This window comes from Gigantopelta aegis, chromosome 13 (genome assembly GCF_016097555.1).
Source record: "Gigantopelta aegis isolate Gae_Host chromosome 13, Gae_host_genome, whole genome shotgun sequence".
NCBI lineage: Eukaryota > Metazoa > Mollusca > Gastropoda > Neomphalida > Peltospiridae > Gigantopelta > Gigantopelta aegis.
Genome location: NC_054711.1, coordinates 28,724,956 through 28,746,394, shown reverse-complemented (window position 1 = coordinate 28,746,394; position 21,439 = coordinate 28,724,956). Strand labels below are relative to the sequence as shown.

General features: G+C 40.7%; 1 protein-coding gene across 2 annotated transcripts in view; it reads left to right on the top strand.

The window, feature by feature from the left end:
• Nucleotides 1–21,439, top strand: part of LOC121387100 (GATA zinc finger domain-containing protein 14-like) — a 118,727-nt gene that overhangs the window by 39,438 nt on the left and 57,850 nt on the right. The window contains exon 1 of one of the 2 annotated variants that reach the window (XM_041518122.1): nucleotides 225–404. The exons of the other annotated variant lie outside the window; for it this stretch is intronic. The gene's annotated coding sequence lies outside the window, so the exon portion shown is untranslated. Of the gene's footprint in view, nucleotides 1–224; nucleotides 405–21,439 lie in introns of those variants that run through there. 2 annotated transcript variants of the gene reach the window in all.

The window sequence follows — 21,439 nt, the reverse complement described above, 5'->3', positions numbered from 1 at the left end:
TTTGAAAACACTATACAATATGAAATAGACTATATAACTACCCACATTGAGTAGAAAGATCATTTGTTACCTGTCACAACAAAACAAATCAAAAAAAAAAAAAAAAGAGAAGAAATTTACAAGTAATGGACTAGACCAAATGATCATGAAAGACTGAGCTCATTTCAGAACGGTAAAAAAATGTGAAACAGACTATAGAAGAACTACCCCCATTGAGTAGAAAGATCATTTGTTATTTGTCACAGTGGCCTGTGTCTTACACTGCTGTAAAGTTCAAACACTGCACAGAGGTGAGAGAGGAGAGTTTAACACATCCACCACACAAATGACCTAGCCATTGTTCCCTCACACCACTTCTGAGATGTTCGGCTACTAATACTAATGTTGTGAGAGACGGCTCCAAGGTAAGACTTAAAACTGGGAGGGGAGTTTTGTCCGGGTTTTGTGTCATTGTTGTTTTTTGTCCAGTGTAATAAACTGTGTGTGTGATCCGATATCCGTCGTATTGATTTTCTGTTTAAACTCGGTAACGGGCAGAATGTTACGGCTAATGCAGCACTTGAAATGGGGATTAACAGATTACAGCGCAAAACAGTATAGCTTGAAAACGAATAACAGGCGTTTAGAGATACACACTCGGCCTTTTAACAATATCCGGGGCGGGATGTAGTGCAGTGGTAAAGCGCTCGCTTGATGCATGGTTGGTGTGGGATCGATCCCCATCTGTGGGCCCATCGTTTGTCAGTCATCCCCCCCCCCCCATGTCTACTTCATTCCGCTGTGCCTGAATTGTTTTGTATATATTTTGGGAGGAATACATTGTTAATTAAAATAATTAATCTGAAAAAGGATTAAACAAATTGTCCAAAGCCCCTTGGCATATCCAGAGGGGTGTCACCCTTTTTAATGACTATTTTATTTTTAAAATTCATCATCCACAATATACAATATTAAATTCCCCTGAAAACACACTTCTCAGCATCTTTATTTCAAGGGGCAGAACATTGCCCAGTGGTAAAGTGCTCGCTTGATGTGCAGTAGGTTTTGGGATCGATTCTCATCAGTCGGCCCACTGGGTTATTTCTCATTCCAGCCAGTGCACCATGACTGGTATATCAAATGCTGTGGTATATGTGCTGTCCTGTCTGTGGGATGGTGCATATAAAAGATCCCTTGCTACTAATGGAAAAATATAGCGAGTTTCCTCTCTTAAGACTATATTTCAAAACTACCAAATGTTTGACATCCAGTAGCCGATGATTAATAAATCAATGTGCTCTAGTTGTGTCTGTAAACAAAACAAACTTTATACTTCAACAATATCCAGGCCTATAAGAAACAATGTGTGTGTAGGGAGGGGGGACTCATGCTATATTGTTGATATTTATAGTGGGAGGGACATGCTATAGTGGGGGGACACATGCTATAGTGGGGGGATACCTGCTCTGGGAGGGAGGGCATGAACACTTTTTGTTGTCAGGCCTATAGAGCAATTACAATATCTGAAGTGGAAGCCACAATTTCTAATGGCACAGGGTGGAGGGACAAGCCAGATTTTTTATCTTTATTTATTTTTATATGTGCTATGTTCTATCCTGTCTGTGGGATGGTGCATATCAAATACCCCTTGCTACTAATGGAAAGATGTTGTGAGTTTCCTCTATGATTTATATGTAAAAAACAACTACAAAGTATATTATATTTAATGGCTAATATGTTTATGTTACTGATGCCAAACAGGTGTGGAGTTCTTTGTTTAATATGCCAATCTCATTAAGCAAACATTCCCATAGCAAGAATTTAAAAAAAAAGAAACTTGGCTAAATGATGAAGTTAATTGTCTGATATTGATAAACAAAGTTAAAATTAAACTTTGTTTTGTTAACAATCATGCCATTATGATTCAGTAATTATAACGTATTGAAGTTGTCTTGACAAATATACTTTACAGCATTAAAAACACACCAGTCAATTTGATATTAACTTTTAATAGCTGAAACTTACAACTCTGATGAAATAATTATACTGTCAGCCTCTTATAATATGCTGAGGTGCTGATAACCCCCCCCCCCCTCCGAACCCCCCCCACACACACACACACAAAAAAAAAAAAAAAATAAAAAAAACAATTAAAAATTCACTAGCCCTACTTTACTAAATAATAGTAATAATCGGATATGTCATCTAAAGAGGGAGATAGAGCTTAAAAACACTAACATTGAGGGTTGGGTTGGGGACAGGATATTCATATTTACAAAATCGACTTAACTGTAACATTTGACTTTTATTTTTTTCACTAGCCATTGGGCATGGCAATAGTAGTTATTTACTAGCCCAACATTGAATATCACTAGCCATAGGAGTGGGGCTACCATAATCTAGAAGCCCTGACATTTCCTTCTGATTGAAAGCAAGTTTAAAAAAAAATTCAGTTAACTGATGAAAGTAAAATTTTTTTAATTTAACCACGCCACTAGAGCACATTGATTTTTTATCTTATCATCGGCTATTGGACGTCAAACATATGGTCATTCTGACACTGTTTTTTTTTAGAGGAAACCCGCTGCCGCCACATAGGCTACTCTTTTATGACAAGCAGCAAGGGATCTTTTATTTGCTATTCCCACAGGCAGCATAGCACAAACCATGGCCTTTGTTGAATCAGTTATGGATCACTGGTCGGTGCAAGTGGTTTACACCTACCCACTGAGCCTTGCGGAGCACTCACTCCGGGTTTGGAGTCGGTATCTGGATTAAAAATCCCATGCTTCGACTGGGATCCGAACCCAGTACCTACCAGCCTGTAGACCGATGCCCAAACCACGATGCCACCGAGGCTGGTCAGTTAACTGATGAAGTTGTTCAAGAAATATATATACACATCATGAATTTGTGTTGATGTAAAGTTAAACAAACAACATTACTGCTTTCATAATTTCCCTATTCTTCAAACCACTCCTTGGTGTGGGATGTAGGCTTGTGGGATGTAGGCTTGGTGTGGGATGTAGGCTTGTGGGATGTAGGCTTGGTGTGGGATGTAGGCTTGGCGTGGGATGTAGGCTTGGTGTGGGATGTAGGCTTGGTGTGGGATGTAGGCTTCGTAGGCTTGGTGTGGGATGTAGGCTTGGTGTGGGATGTGGGATGTAGGCTTGGCGTGGGATGTAGGCTTGGCGTGGGATGTAGGCTTGGTGTGGGATGTAGGCTTGGTAGGCTTGGCGTGGGATGTAGGCTTGGCGTGGGATGTAGGCCTGGTGTGGGATGTAGGCCTGGCGTGGGATGTAGGCCTGGTGTGGGATGTAGGCCTGGCGTGGGATGTAGGCTTGGCGTGGGATGTAGGCTTGGTGTGGGATGTGGGATGTAGGCTTGGTGTGGGATGTGGGATGTAGGCTTGGCGTGGGATGTAGGCTTGGTGTTGGATGTGGGATGTAGGCCTGGCGTGGGATGTAGGCCTGGCGTGGGATGTGGCTTGGTGTGGGATGTAGGCTTGGTGTGGGATGTAGGCTTGGTGTGGGATGTAGGCCTGGCGTGGGATGTAGGCCTGGCGTGGGATGTAGGCCTGGCATGGGGCCTGGCGTGGGATGTAGGCCTGGTGTGGGATGTAGGCCTGGTGTGGGATGTAGGCCTGGCGTGGGATGTAGGCCTGGTGTGGGATGTAGGCCTGGCGTGGGATGTAGGCCTGGAGTGGGATGTGGGATGTAGACCTGGGTTGGGATGTAGGCCTGGCGTGGGATGTAGGCCTGGTGTGGGATGTGGGGTGTAGGCCTGGGTTGGGATGTAGGCCTGGCGTGGGATGTAGGCTTGGCGTGGGATGTAGGCTTGGCGTGGGATGTAGGCTTGGTGTGGGATGTGGGATGTAGGCCTGGTGTGGGATGTGAGATGTAGGCCTGGTGTGGGATGTGGGATGTAGGCCTGGTGTGGGATGTGGGATGTAGGCCTGGTGTGGGATGTGAGATGTAGGCCTGGTGTGGGATGTGGGATGTAGGCCTGGTGTGGGATGTGGGATGTAGGCTTGGTGTGGGATGTGGGATGTAGGCCTGGTGTGGGATGTGAGATGTAGGCCTGGCGTGGGATGTAGGCCTGGCGTGGGATGTAGGCCTGTAGTAAAGTGCTTGCTTGATGTGCCATCAGTCTAGGATAGGATCGATCCCCATCGGTGGACCCATCAGGCTATTTCTCGTTGCAGCCAGTACACCATGTCAGGTATATCAAAGACCATGGTTTGTGCTATCCTGTCGGAGCAGTGGTGCTTATACATTGTGAAAGAGCCTTTGCTACTAATGGAAAAATGTATCAGGCTTCCTCTCTAAGACTATATTCATGTCATAATTACCAAATGACCGGCCTCGGTGGCGTCGTGGTTAGGCCATCGGTCTACAGGCTGGTAGGTACTGGGTTCGGATCCCAGTCGAGGCATGGGATTTTCAATCCAGATACCGACTCCAAATCCTGAGTGAGTGCTCCGCAAGGCTCAGTGGGTAGTTGTAAACCACTTGCACCGACCAGTGATCCATAACTGGTTCAACAAAGGCCATGGTTTGTGCTATCCTGCCTGTGGGAAGCACAAATAAAAGATCCCTTGCTGCTAATCGGAAAGAGTAGCCCATGTAGTGGCGACAGTGGGTTTCCTCTCAAAATCTGTGTGGTCCGTAACCATATGTCTGACGCCATATAACCATAAATAAAATGTGTTGAGTGTGTCTTTAAATAAAACATTTCTTTCTTTCTTTTTTTAATTACCAAATGTTTTATATCCAGTAGCCAATGATAATATTTATAAATTAATTTGCTCTAGTGGTGTCAGTAAACGAAACAAACAAACTTGTCCAAGAAATATACACACATTTTCTTTATATTTTGTGGTATAGTTAAACAGGACATTGCCTTCATTTTCATTTGCTTCAAACAATTTAACTCCAGTTAAAAAAATTTTTTTTTTAAAAATCCAGCTATCTGATGAAGGTGTCTGAGAAGTAACAACTCCACTGATTAACATCGTAGACGGAGACACTAGAGACAAAACGAGAAGAGTCGTTACGCACAGTGAATCATGAATAATGAACAGCCCTCGGGCGCTCACTGTGTGTAATTGCGGTATCGCGAAACCGCGACTCGGAAACAGGCCCCTAATGACGCTAAACTGTTTTAATTATGCATATCACCCAGTCAGGAAATGGCCGCTAGCACAGAACCATTGATTTTCGCTCGTAAGAGTGATGTGCGTTGTACCTGGCCAGTCACAGATGTAATGGATGGGTGGGCTTGTTATGTGTACAGCTTTGTGGTCCAATGTTTCACTTGAAGTGATTGAGTTACAGGATTTATGAACATACAGTATATATTATATGTTATATATATACTGTAAATCATAAAATTATAAAATATGAGGAATCTTAAAATTTAGCACAATCCAAGTGACATATTGGCGACATAAAACTTCAATGAGGTTATTATATCAGAAACGAAGGTAAAATATCCGACCGTTACCCCGTATTTTGGTTAGTAGGGTTATATATAGGGTTACTTTTAGGATTAGGGTTAGTTGCATTTACATGAAAAATCCAAACTAGTTAGACAGTGGTAATCTTGCAGTTTGGGATTGAACTCAATGGATTTGAGTTTAAAACTAGCATTTGACAAAGGAAATTTGAGTTGGAAGATTTGAGTTGAATGTTGTTATATACCTGTATTTGAGTTTGAAATTTGAGTTGAAACTTGAATGTCTTAATTTGAGTTTTAAATTAAAATTAAGAGTTCGAGTTCGAGTTTGTAATTAGAACTGCATCACTTCCAGTGAATGTCTTTTATTTGGAGCAGGATTTGACTTGGTGAGTTGAGTGCTCACTTGAGGTTCTTACATTGCAGGATTGAACCACCACTGATTGGGGGTTTTCTCATTCCAACCAGTGCACCACAAATGGTCAAAGGCCATGGTATGTGCTTTCCTGTCTGTGGGAAAGTACATATAAAGGATAGGAAAAATGTAGCAGTTTTGCTCTGATGATTACGTGTCAGAATTATCAAATGTTTGACATCCAATAACCAATGATTAATTAATCAGTGTGCTCAGCCCATTAAGAGCTGCGAACCCTGTACCCACCAGCCTGTAGTCCGATGGCTTAACCATGCACTGCGCCACCGAGTCCGGTTTCTACAGATTACCTATAATGGAAAAAACAACCACTCTAAAAAAAACTTGCTATTTGATTGGATGAGGAAGACAACTGCATCAATTCCACTATGCTGGCTACTTACTGGACATTGGGTGTAATCAGATTGCTTGTCTATAATCAGCTTATGAGTTTCTCAGTGTTAATGAATGAACTATGTTGTGTGACACCTGACACCACATAATCTTGACAGATGTCACCCGATTCTATATACTGGTACCATAAACCAGAGGGACGGGACGTAGCCCAGTGGTAAAGCATTCGCTTGATACGCGGTCGGTCTGGGATCGTTGATTTTCTTCCCGGTATATATTTTTTCGTACGTACAAACGTCTTGGAAGATAAAATCTGGTTAGGGCTATTACAAACATTAGGACGGCAGCGAACACCTTCTTTATACACTTACTGGTGTTCTAAACAGGAAAATGTCTTTAATATGTAATGTTGGGGGCGAGATGTAGCTCAGTGGTAAAGCACTCGCTTGATGCGCGGTCGGTTTGGGATCAATCCCCGTCAGTGGGTCCATTGGGCTATATATCGCTCCAGCCAGTGCGGTATGTGTTATTCTGAGTGGGATGATGCATATAAAAGATCCTTGCTGCTAATCGAAAAGAGTAGCCCATGAAGTGGCGACAGTAGGTTTCCTCTCTCAATATCTGTGTGGTCCTTAACAATATGTCCGACGCCATATAACTAAATAAAATGTGTTGAGTGCGTCATTAAATAGACTTGACTAATGTGTGGTTGGTCTACGATTGGTGGGCTTAGAGAGGAAACCTGCTACATTTTTACATTAGTAGCAAGGGGTCTTTGATATGCACCATCCCACAGACAGTGGTTTTGGGGTTTTTTTCTTCTGTCATTTGGTTTGTATTAAATTCTGTAATAGTTTTAAGCAATACTCTGTCTGTCTGTCTGTGTCTGTCTGTCTGTATATATATATATCTCTCTCTATATATATATAACAGCATACATTCATTCATTCATTCATGTTTCTAGGTTATTTTTAACTTGCTTTAATTCAAGCATTTAAAAAAAAAAGTTTATTCAGTTATTTAAATTTAAGCGTTCATACTTCCTGATGTTCAATTGAGAGGAAATTGCTATTTTCGAGTGTTCTTTTATTTGTGTTGATCTTTTGACCGAGGGCTGACTACAGTATTAGTTGTACTGACTCCAATTTGCAGTCTAATTCTATCCGAGTGAGAACCGGCACAACAGCAAACAGTGCTGTGTGATTTCGTAATGCTGCATTTAAGCCGAACGTGATAATATTTCCTTTGTGTGGGCTGGTTATAACTTCAGGTCATTTGCAGATCGTAAAATTGCAATTTACGCACCTGGTGGGTGAGGGTATTTCCAGCTATGACAACAGAAGTGAAAACAAAAGGAATGGAATGTTTCGTTTAACGACACCCCAGCAAATGTTTTGCTTTATAGCATGGCCTTTATTTTAGTAACGGAAAGCAGTAGTTGTGTAACAACACCTCAGCACGTTTAATACGCTATTTGGTATCTGACGTATATTGCATTACTACATTAGGTCCAGGTGAAATATTATTTCTTCTCATTATTAATGCAGAATTTTGAGATTGTAATGTGAAGTTTGTAGATTCTATAGTGTGAAAGAGAAATTGTAAGAGATAAATTGTAAGTCAAAATGTTCAGCTCCTTCTATCTCTTGTTCTCTCTTTCTTTTTCTCTCTTTCTTTCTCTCTCTTTCTTTCTCTCTCTTTCTTTTTCTCTCTTTCTTTTTCTCTTTCTTCTTCTATCTTTCTCTCTCTTCCTCTTTTTTCTCACTTTATCTTTCTTTCTCTCTCTATTTTTCTATCTCTCAGTATCTCTCTGCCTTTCTCTTCCCCTGTCTTTCTCTGTATATAGCTCTTGCTCTCTCTCTCTCTCTCTCTCTCTCTCTCTCTCTCTCTCTCTCTCTCTCTCCGTCTCTCTCTCTCTCTCTCTCTCTCTCTCTCTCTCTCTCTCTCTCTCTCTCTCTCTCTCTCTCTCTCTCTCCCTATCACTCTGCTTCTCTCGCGTGCTCTCCCGCTCTCTCTCTCTCTCCCTCTCTCCGTATCTCTGTCACTCTGCCTCCCTCTCTCTCTCTCTCTCTCTCTCTCTCTCTCTCTCTCTCTCTCTCTCTCTCTCTCTCTCTCTCTCTCTCTCTCTCTCTCTCTCACTCACTCTTTCCATTTAAAGACCAGTTATTGTGCTCGTTTCAAGTGTACTTTCATCTGTTATATGTAAATACATTAAATATTTCCCATTTTCAGTCTATAGTATAACTAGAGCATGGTTTTAAAAATATCTATAAACCGTAGAAAAGAAAAAAAATCTGCCATTACATCCATTGAATAAATGAAGGTAACACCCAGTATATGTAAGAAAAAGTACTAGTTTAACTTACATACATTGAATTAAGTTTTAAACACACTTGGGGTGGGTACACACTCTGACAATGGCATGAACAAAATAATCTACGTTTCTTTATTTGTATGCTTACCCACCATCACACATTCTCCCATCAAAATAATCTGACCTATGAGGTTCTGTCCTCACCATGCATAAAATTAAGTTCAATGAAAATGTGTAGTCATGCATGAAATAATTTTTTATGAAAACCAACCAACTGTAAAGATTAAATTTCAGCGATTACCAGGCATAAAAAAATGTCAGTTATCTCCCATGTTTCATCTCGCATATAGGTAGCAGTATACCAAATATCATCTCACCAGGTCAAAGTTCAAAATTAATCAAACTTTGAATAATGTATTAAATACTGTTGTGCCTGCCATTTGTGGATTATATGATAGGACTTGTTATAAAGTGTTGTTTCATACGACCAGTAAATTCCTGTATTTTTATTTGAACTATACCAATGATCAAAAGAAAGTATACTGAATAATGTTTATGTGAAATCACAGATTTGACTCCTAGTGCTGTTAGTGAATTGTGATGTACATATTTGTGGGTAATTATCGTGTATACGGTCTTCATATTTTGCCATATGATTATAGTATACTTTTAAAATACAACATTTGCTTCTAGATTATGGTAACCCCACTCCCATGGCTAGTGATATTCAGTGTTGGGCTAGTAAATAACTACTATTGCCATGTCAGACAGGGCTTCTAGATTATGATAGCCCCACTCCCATGGCTAGTGATATTCAGTGTTGGGCTAGTAAATAACTACTATTGCCATGTCAGACAGGGCTTCTAGATTATGGTAGCCCCACTCCCATGGCTAGTGATATTCAGTGTTGGGGTAGTAAATAACTACTATTGCCATGTCAGACAGGGCTTCTAGATTATGGTAGCCCCACTCCCATGGCTAGTGATATTCAGTGTTGGGCTAGTAAATAGCTACTATTGCCATGTCAGACAGGGCTTCTAGATTATGGTAGCCCCACTCCCATGGCTAGTGATATTCAGTGTTGGGCTAGTAAATAACTACTATTGCCATGTCAGACAGGGCTTCTAGATTATGGTAGCCCCACTCCCATGGCTAGTGATATTCAGTGTTGGGCTATTCAGTGTTGGGACCACACAGATTCTGAGAGGAAACCCACTGTCACCACTACATGGGCTACTCTTTCCGATTAGCAGCAAGGAATCTTTTATTTGGGCTTCCCACAGGCAGGATAGCACAAACCATTGCCTTTGTTGAACCAGTTATGGATCACTGGTCGGTGCAAGTGGTTTACACCTACCCATTGAGCCTTAGGGAGCATTGTTATAGCATGCCGCTTTAAGAAAAAACACTTTGTATATTTGCATTTTGACAGTGGTTAGCAAACCAACACCTCATTATGTGCAGAAAATAGTGGTTTCAACTGGCTCCATCCCGCAGATTTCAATACGTTTTTTTGGTTGATATTTAAACCTTGTGCTTCTCGGATCAGTTGCTTAGATCAACATGCGAGCATTTTAAACAGGGGCAGATCAAGGGAGTGGATATGGGTTTTTTGTTATAGTTATTTAGATCAACATGCGAGCATTTTAAACAGGGGAAGATCAAGGGAGTGGACATGGGGTTTTTGTTATAGTTATTTAGATCAACATGCGAGCATTTTAAACAGGGGCAGATCAAGGGAGTGGACATGGGGTTTTTGTTATAGTTATTTAGATCAACATGCGAGCATTTTAAACAGGGGAAGATCAAGGGAGTGGACATGGGGTTTTTGTTATAGTTATTTAGATCAACATGCGAGCATTTTAAACAGGGGCAGATCAAGGGAGTGGACATGGGTTTTTTGTTATAGTTATTTAGATCAACATGCGAGCATTTTAAACAGGGGCAGATCAAGGGAGTGGACATGGGGGTTTTGTTATAGTTATTTAGATCAACATGCGAGCATTTTAAACAGGGGAAGATCAAGGGAGTGGACATGGGGTTTTTGTTATAGTTATTTAGATCAACATGCGAGCATTTTAAACAGGGGCAGATCAAGGGAGTGGACATGGGTTTTTTGTTATAGTTATTTAGATCAACATGCGAGCATTTTAAACAGGGGCAACATGATCAAGGGGAGTGGACATGGGGTTTTTGTTATAGTTATTTAGATCAACATGCGAGCATTTTAAACAGGGAAGATCAGGGAGTCACATGGGTTTTTTGTGTTATTTAGACATGGAGTTTTAAACAGGGGAAGATCAAGGGAGTTATAGTTATTTAGATCAACATGCGAGCATTTTAAAGGGGCAGATCAAGGGAGTGGACAGGGGTTTTTGTTATAGTTTATTTAGATCAAGGGAGTGGACATGGGGTTTTTTGTTATAGTTATTTAGATCAACATGCGAGCATTTTAAACAGGGGCAGATCAAGGGAGTGGGACATGGGTTTTTTTTGTTATAGTTATTTAGATCAACATGCGGGGGGAAGATCAAGGGAGTGGACATGGGGGTTTTGTTATAGTTATTTAGATCAACATGCGAGCATTTTAAACAGGGGAAGATCAAGGGAGTGGACATGGGTTTTTTGTTATAGTTATTTAGATCAACATGCGAGCATTTTAAACAGGGGAAGATCAGGGAGTGGACATGGGGTTTTTGTTATAGTTATTTAGATCAACATGCGAGCATTTTAAACAGGGCAGATCAAGGGAGTGGACATGGGGTTTTTGTTATAGTTATTTAGATCAACATGCGAGCATTTTAAACAGGGGCAGATCAAGGGAGTGGACATGGGGTTTTTGTTATAGTTATTTAGATCAACATGCGAGCATTTTAAACAGGGGCAGATCAAGGGAGTGGACATGGGGTTTTTTGTTATAGTTATTTAGATCAACATGCGAGCATTTTAAACAGGGGAAGATCAAGGGAGTGGACATGGGGTTTTTGTTATAGTTATTTAGATCAACATGCGAGCATTTTAAACAGGGGCAGATCAAGGGAGTGGACATGGGGTTTTTGTTATAGTTATTTAGATCAACATGCGAGCATTTTAAACAGGGGCAGATCAAGGGAGTGGACATGGGTTTTTTGTTATAGTTATTTAGATCAACATGCGAGCATTTTAAACAGGGGCAGATCAAGGGAGTGGACATGGGGTTTTTGTTATAGTTATTTAGATCAACATGCGAGCATTTTAAACAGGGGCAGATCAAGGGAGTGGACATGGGGGTTTTGTTATAGTTATTTAGATCAACATGCGAGCATTTTAAACAGGGGCAGATCAAGGGAGTGGACATGGGTTTTTTGTTATAGTTATTTAGATCAACATGCGAGCATTTTAAACAGGGGAAGATCAAGGGAGTGGACATGGGGTTTTTGTTATAGTTATTTAGATCAACATGCGAGCATTTTAAACAGGGGCAGATCAAGGGAGTGGACATGGGGTTTTTGTTATAGTTATTTAGATCAACATGCGAGCATTTTAAACGGGCAGATCAAGGGAGTGGACATGGGTTTTTTGTTATAGTTATTTAGATCAACATGCGAGCATTTTAAACAGGGGCAGATCAAGGGAGTGGACATGGGGTTTTTGTTATAGTTATTTAGATCAACATGCGAGCATTTTAAACAAGGGAAGATCAAGGGAGTGGACATGGGGTTTTTGTTATAGTTATTTAGATCAACATGCGAGCATTTTAAACAGGGGAAGATCAAGGGAGTGGACATGGGTTTTTTGTTATAGTTATTTAGATCAACATGCAAGCATTTTAAACAGGGGCAGATCAAGGGAGTGGACATGGGGTTTTTGTTATAGTTATTTAGATCAACATGCGAGCATTTTAAACGGGCAGATCAAGGGAGTGGACATGGGGTTTTTGTTATAGTTATTTAGATCAACATGCGAGCATTTTAAACAAGGGAAGATCAAGGGAGTGGACATGGGGTTTTTGTTATAGTTATTTAGATCAACATGCAAGCATTTTAAACAGGGGCAGATCAAGGGTGTGGACATGGGGGTTTTGTTATAGTTATTTAGATCAACATGCAAGCATTTTAAACAGGGGCAGATCAAGGGAGTGGACATGGGGTTTTTGTTATAGTTATTTAGATCAACATGCGAGCATTTTAAACAAGGGAAGATCAAGGGAGTGGACATGGGGTTTTTGTTATAGTTATTTAGATCAACATGCAAGCATTTTAAACAGGGGCAGATCAAGGGAGTGGACATGGGGTTTTTGTTATAGTTATTTAGATCAACATGCGAGCATTTTAAACAGGGGCAGATCAAGGGAGTGGACATGGGTTTTTTGTTATAGTTATTTAGATCAACATGCAAGCATTTTAAACAGGGGCAGATCAAGGGAGTGGACATGGGGTTTTTGTTATAGTTATTTAGATCAACATGCAAGCATTTTAAACAGGGGCAGATCAAGGGAGAGGACATGGGGTTTCTTGTTGATGTTTAAACCTTGTACTTCTCGGATCAGTTGCTTAGATCAACATGCGAACATTTTAAACAAGGGCAGATCAAGGGGGTGGACTTGGGTTTTCTTGTTGATGTTTAAACTGTGTAAGTCTCAGAACAGTTACTTAGATCAACATATGAGCATTTTAAACAAGGGCAGATCAAGGGGTCTTGGATCAGTCACCTATAGTTCATCCCACAGGGAACCTTTTTTTTCATGCTATGGAATTTACTACAAGTTATTTGTTTCTGAGCTGATTGTTTTCTAAATTGCACACAAAAATAGTAATTTTGGGGTATTTCCAAAACACTTTTACTTTTTTTCTTATGTCAAACCAAACTGAAATTATTTACAAAAAACATTTTTGTAGGATGATGGGACGGACTATAAATCAACATGCGAGCATTTAAAACAGGGGCTGATCTAACGATGCTAATTGAAGATCTAGTTTCCCTGCCCCACATCTGCCACATCCCCTCCTTGTCCCCTGCTCCCCCCCCCCCCCCCCCCCCCCCCCGTCTCAAGGTGACTTGACCACAAAGAACATGTTCCAATAGCGTATATGTCCACCATGTGCAAGTAGGCAAGCATGGACCTGACGTCGGACAGATTTCCGTCGATGACAATAAGGTCTGTCCGCTGTTGGCCACAGATACCGCCCCACACCATCACAGATCATCCACCAAACGGTTCAGTCTCCTGAACACAGCACGGAGCTGTTCTCTCTCCTGCACATCGGTATATCCGAGTCCTGCCATCAGCTCTGAATAACTGGAACCTGCTCTTATCAGAAAAGAGTACACGTTGCCAGTTCCGATGTTGCCAACGTTGAAACTGATGTGCCCAACGTAAACGTCGAAGTCGATGTTGCCTCATCAATGTCATCATTCTGGATGGTCGATAGACCCTGATACCATGCTGTCGTAGTCGACAACGTATAGTGTGACGACTGATGACATGTCCAAGGCCAGTCGCTGCAGATGATGTCATAGTGAGGAATCTGTTACGTAAGTGTAAGATGCGGAGATGGCGGTCCTTATTGGCTGTTGTGACGTGGGGTCTTCCACTTCATGGTCTGTCTGCAGTCCTGCCAGTCACCCTTTAACGCTGTATCAACCTGGTGATTGTAAATTTTGTGCAATTCAGGATTCTTGCCACATGGGCATAACTCACACCCAACTGCACCATACCAATAGCTCTCTCTCTTTTCTTCAGCAGTTAGCCTTGCCATGTTCTCTGGTGTTTTACTGTTGACTCTGAGTCATGTTCTAAGCAATGGCACCCTTTTTTACACCCTTATGTGCACGAGTATCGTGTTTCTCGTGCATTATAAATTTGATGAATAAACTCATTTTGTACGTGCAGCATCGCCCAAATGCAGCAATGTGCGATTATTCGTCATTGTTTGCATTATAACGAACAATACTGGAACCTATCTAACCTTCCATGAACGTGTATTGTGTTTATTTATAATAAAAATAATTGGTATACTTTCTTTTGATCATCAGTTTATATATATATATATATATATATATATATATATATATATATATACAGTGAAACTCCTCTAAACCTGACCCTCAGTAAACCGGAATTCCCTCAACACCGAATGTTTTTCACGGTCCCGCGTTTTACGCAGCTTTAACCACTGAAATAAACCCTTGAAAACCGGAAACCCCTCTACTCTGAATACCGAACGAATTTCCAGGTCCCGTTTTGTTCATTCAATACAAATTTTACCTCTGAAGACCAAACAATTAAAAACTCTGAATGAGCATCGCTTGTCTCGACCATACCAATTAATTGTCAAAGTCGCGGTGTTACTAACTATACCAGATTGTATGTGCATGCTCAGTGTAGCGTGTCCGGGACGTGTTTGAGCGTTTGTCGAACAATGCTCTAATTAGTCTCTGTTACCTAGATTTCGGTTAAGCCTTGTCATTCAATTAACACCTTTAAGTTTGTAACGGGAATAATCATGTGCACTGTGTTTATTGGGAATGAAATTATTACCTCTTCCAAACAAATTTATCGCTGGTTATATCTGATTATTTTACACGAGGACCCGACAAAGCAACCATAAATTTAATTCATTGCATTCTCATTGTCTCTGTTCCACTGTTTATTTAAACAAATAAGCCGGCTTCTGTTTTCGATATGTTTCGTAGGTTCATCAATAGCATTTCATTTCCATATCGATTGTCGACATGTCCAAACGTTTGTTCACAAAAGCTCAACAATCTACATAAAGAGTTTTCACTTTAATTTGGTTATTGTTAGTTTATAAATGTAATTTAACACACGTTTGTACCTTGGTAATATTAATAGTAAAAATAAAAAAATGGTTATCAAGGCTGTTTCTTAAAACCTCAGTAAACCAAACACCCCTCTAAACCGAACATTTTATTCGGTTCCAAGGGTGTTCGGTTTAGAGAAGTTTCACTGTATATATATATATATATATATATATATATATATATACACCAGTCGTGGTGCACCTGGTCCTAGGTCATAGCAATGTTATGTCATGTTTATGTGACATGCACATGTTTATGTGACATGCACATGTTTATGCAACCACATAGTTATGTATAGCATGTGTCACATGCACCATTTGTACAGTATATAATAGTTTATTAATAGCTGGCATTTGTCAAATAAGGGCGGGACTTAGCCCAGTGTTCACGTGCTCGCTTGATGTGCTAGCTTGATCCGGTCTGATATCGATCCCTGTTGGTGGTCCCATTGGGCTATTTCTCGTCACAGCCAGTGCACCACGACTGGTGTATCAAAGGCCGTGGTATGTGCTATCCTGTCTGTGGGATGGTGCATATAAAAGATCCCTTGCTGCTAATGGAAAAATGTAATAGGTTTTCTCTCTTTGACTGTGTCAAAATGATCATATGTTTGATATCCAATAGTTGATGATTAATAAATCAAAGAAAGAAAAAGAAAGAAATGTTTTATTTAACGACGTACTCAACACATTTTATTTACGGTTATATGGCGTCAGACATATGGTTAAGGACCACACAAATTTTTTGAGAGGAAACCCGCTGTCGCCACTACATGGGATCTTTTATTTGCGCTTCCCACAGGCAGGATAGCACAAACCATGGCCTTTGTTGAACCAGTTATGGATCACTGGTCGGTGCAAGTGGTTTACACCTACCAATTGAGCCTTGCGGACATCTCACTCAGGGTTTGGAGTCGGTATCTGGATTAAAAATCACATGCCTCGACTGGGATCCGAACCCAATACCTACCAGCCTGTAGACCGATGGCCTGCCGTGACACCACCGAGGCTGATATTTAATAAATCAATGTGCTCTAGTGGTGTTGTTAAACAAAACAAACTTTTTTTGTCAAATATATCATTCGAAAGCGTTCTGACTCTATGTTCATTTTGGGGGCTGGGACATAGCCCAGTGGTAAAGCCCTCACCTGATGTGTGGTCAGTCTGGGATCAACCCCCATCGGTGAGCTCATTGGGCTGTTTCTCATTGTAGCTAGTTCCCCACAGCTGGTGTAACAAACGCCATGGTAAGTATTATATATATACATGATATTACACTAAAATAATCTGTGACCAGGAGCACCACGACTGGTATATCAAAGGCTGTGGTATGTGCTATCCTGTCTGTGGGATGGTGCATATAAAAGATCCCTTGCTGCTCTTGGTAAAAAGTTACGGGTTTCCTCTATGACTGTGTCAGGATTATCAAATGTTTGACATCCAACAGCCGATGATGAATAAAGCAATGTGTTCTAGTGATGTCGTTAAACAAAAAACAAATTTAACAGTGAACTTGTGACTCATCACCCCCCTCCCCCCCCCCTTCAGAAATCTTAGATCTGCCCTTGTTAAAGCTATTGATGTGAATTGGTTTTCCTCTTCTGGGTGTGAAGTGAGGGAAGGTACCGCGCCGGTACAATAGATTTAATTATACTGAACTCTGGCTGAACGGGTGTACCAGTGTAATCGCGGAATCTCTGTGAACCTCGGATTGATTTCATCTTGCTGAATTAGTGTCTAACAGTACAAATAATCTAGTGTAGAATACAATACTTATGTGTAATTATGTATACAGTTTGTACATACACCCACATGTACAAATACACACACACATACACAGACAAACACACAATCTTATACACACACACACGCACACACACTCTCACATACACACACACACATACATGCAGGTATACAGACACACATACACACACACACAAACATACACACACACATTTATACACACACAGGCAAACACATACACTCACACAAACATATGAACACACAGACACATACATACATGCATATGTATATAGACATAAACACACACACACACACACACACACGCACACACACACACACATACACACACATACACACATGCACACACATTCACACGCACACACATGCACACACACATACACACACACACGCATACACACACATGTACACACATACATACACACACGCACACACACACACACACTTAGACACATAGACACTCACACACACATGCACGCACACACACATACACACACATGTACATACACACATGCACACACATAAAGACACACATACACACATACAACACACACACACATACACACACACACACATACACACACACTTAGACATAAAGACACACACACACTTAGACACATAAAGACACACACACATACACACACACTTAGACACATAAAGACACACACACACTTAGACACATAAAGACACTGACACACACATGCATGTTTATGTTTAGGGTGCATGCCTTCATCCCTACATTCCCAGCCCGCCAAGTTTCTGATTTACAAATAATTACTTTTCTGTCCACATCATCACCGGTCAACATTTACGAATCCGTTTTGTTAGTTACATATTTGTCTTACATCTCGACCCAAGCAAAACAACCAGCCTTTATTTACCTCCAACATGAAAGAAAGTTCTTATTCCGGCTGACATTCTGCGACCTTCAAAGAGTAAGTAAAATCAACAGGTGACCTTGTTTCAAGATGTCTTAGCAAGATTTGGTGAGGTCGAAGGGAAATATTTATATGGTGCTCACTGTATCTATATAGACCGGTTTTTAGTGTACATGTATATTAATATTGAACTGTAGGTTTGTTTTCAATAAGGCCATGCACTGTTATAGCTTGTGGATACCGCTTTCGATGGTGTCGTGGTGAAGCCAATCAGACCTAAGGCTGGTAGGTACTAGGTTCGCAGCCCGGTACCAGCTCCCACCCAGAGCAAGTTTCAATGACTCAATGGGTAGGTGCAAGACCACTACACCCGCTTCTCTCTCACTAACCACTAACAATTAACAATTAACCCTCTGTCCTGGATAGTCGGCCCAAATAGCTTAGGACAGCTTGCGGATGGGATGTAGCCCAGTGGTAAAGCACTCGTCTGATGCACGATCTGTCTGGGGTCTGGGATCGATCCCAGTCAGTGGGCCCATTGGGCTGTTTCTCATTCCAGCAACCCATCTAGTATATCAAAGGTCATGGTATATGCTATCCTGGCTGTGGGATGGTGCATATAAAAAATTCCTTGCTACTAATGGAAAAATGTAGCGGGTTTCCTCTCTAAGACTATATGTCAAAATTACAAATGTTTGACATCCAATAGCTGATGATTAATTAATCAGTGTCCTCTAGTGGTGTCGTTAAACAAAAACAAACTTTATAGCGTGAACCCTAATTGGATATAAATCACTGGACAAATGTAGCATATTTCCTGTCTAAGACTATATCAAAATTACCAAATGGTTGACATCCAATAGTTGATGATTGCATATCAGTGTGCTCTAGTGGTGTTGTTAAACAAAACAAATTTCAACTTTTTATTATAGGTTGCATATGTTACCAAATAAGCTGGGTGAGATCAAGCTCAGTTGATAGAGCCTCAACTGAGATGTTTGGTCATAGGATCGAACCCCCTTGGTAGACTCAACTATGCCTAGTTGACTTGGTTATTGGTTCGTGCTCTGTACAGTTTAGATGACTTTGTTGTTGGTTCGTGCTCTGTACAGTTTAGATGTATTTGTTGTTTGTTTGTGTACTGTACTGTTTAGATGTATTTGTCGTTGGTTTGTGTACTGTACAGTTTAGATGACTTTGTCGTTGGTTCGTGTACTGTACAGTTTAGATGACTTTGTTGGTGGTTCGTGTACTGTACAGTTTAGATGACTTTGTTGTTGGTTTGTGTACTGTACAGTTTAGATGACTTTGTTGTTGGTGTGTGTACCGTACTGTTTACCTACGGTAACCTAGATAGACAACCCAGATAGTGCAGGTGTGTGCCCAGGGCAGCATGTTTGAACCCTAAGGGGCAGGATGTAGCCTAGTGGTAAAGTGTTCGTTTGATGCACAGTCGGTCTGGGATCGATCCTCTTCGGTGGTCACATTGGGCTATTTCTTGTTCCAGCCAGTGCACCACGACTGGTATATCAAAGGTTCTGGTATGTACTATCCTGCCTGTGGGATGGTGCATATACATATAAAAGATCCCTTGCCACTAATAGAAAAATGTAGCGGGTTTCCTCTCTAAGACTATGTCAAAATTACTAAATGTTTACATCCAATAGCCGATGATTCATTAATCAATGTGCTCTAGTGGTGTCGTTAAATAAAAACAGACTTTATAGCTTGAACTCTAATTGGATATAAATCACTATCTTGTGTCTTAGTATGACCGGCCTCGGTGGCGTCATGGTTAGGTTATCGGTCTACAGGCTAGTAGGTACTGGGTTCGGATCCCAGTCGAGGCATGGGATTTTTAATCCAGATACCAACTCCAAGCCCTGAGTGAGTGCTCCGCAAGGCTCAGTGGGTAGGTGTAAACCACTTGCACTGACCAGTGATCCATAACTGGTTCAACAAAGGCCATGGTTTGTGCTATCCTGCCTGTGGGAAGTGCAAATAAAAGATCCCTTGCTGCCTGTCATAAAAGAGTAGCCTATGTGGTGACAGCGGGTTTCCTCTAAAAAAAACCAGTGTCAGAATGACCATATGTTTGACGTCCAATAGCCAGTGATAAGATAAAAAAATCAATGTGCTCTAGTGGCATTGTTAACTAAAAACAAACTTTGTGTCTCGGTACAGGTGTGCATGGTATGTTCGTGATTGTTAATTTGTTTCTGTGTGACATCCAGGCTCTGTTATTGTAGCTACAGCAATCCGTTCAGTTAAGTAAGCAATATATATTCTGTTATATCTTGTAGCTTTGCACTGGTATTGAATTATTAAAATTAATAGCTTAGCAAGAATGAAACCAGGTGAGGGCACAACTGTAACAGGTTATGTTCAGTATCCTCCTGAGAGAATGCTGCAGACACCATGAACTATATTCAGTATTACCAAACTACAAATGTCCTATATTCAGTATTTCCAAGCTAAGGATGTCCTATAGTCAGTATTTCCAAGCTAAGGATGTCCTATATTCAGTATTACCAAACTACAAATGTCCTATATTCAGTATTTCCAAGCTAGGGATGTCCTATATTCAGTATTACTAACCTAGGGATGTCCTATATTCAGTATTATCAAGTTAGGGATGTCCTATATACAGTATTATCAAGTTAGGGATGTCCTATATTCAGTATTACTAACCTAGGGCTAGGGATGTCCTATATTCAGTACTACCAAGCTAGGGATGTCCTATATTCAGTATTATCAAGATAGGGATGTCCTATATTCAGTATTATCAAGTTAGGGATGTCCTATGTACATTATTATCAAGTTAGGGATGTCCTGTATTCAGTATTATCAAGTTAGGGATGTCCTATATACAGTATTATCAAGTTAGGGATGTCCTATATACAGTATTATCAAGTTAGGGATGTCCCATATACAGTATTATCAAGCTAGGGATGTCCTATATTCAGTATTATCAAGCTATGGATGTCCCATATTCAGTATTATCAAGCTAGGGATGTTCTATATACAGTATTATCAAGTTAGGGATGTCCTGTATTCAGTATTATCAAGCTAGGGATGTCCTATATACAGTATTATCAAGTTAGAGATGTCCTATGTTCAGTTTTATGAATTTAGGGATGTCCTATATTCAGAATTCACTAGGGAGGGAGCATTATGTTCTATATTCAGAATTCACTAGGGAGGGAGCATTATGTTCTATATTCAGAATTCACTAGGGAGGGAGCATGATGTCCTATATTTAGAATTCACTAGGGAGGGAGCATTATGTTCTATATTCAGAATTTACTAGGGAGAGAGCATGATGTCCTATATTCAGAATTCACTATGGAGGGAGCATTATGTTCTATATTCAGAATTCACTAGGGAGGGAGCATGATGTCCTATATTCAGAATTCACTAGGGAGGGAGCATTATGTTCTATATTCAGAATCCACTAGGGAGAGAGCATTATGTTCTATAT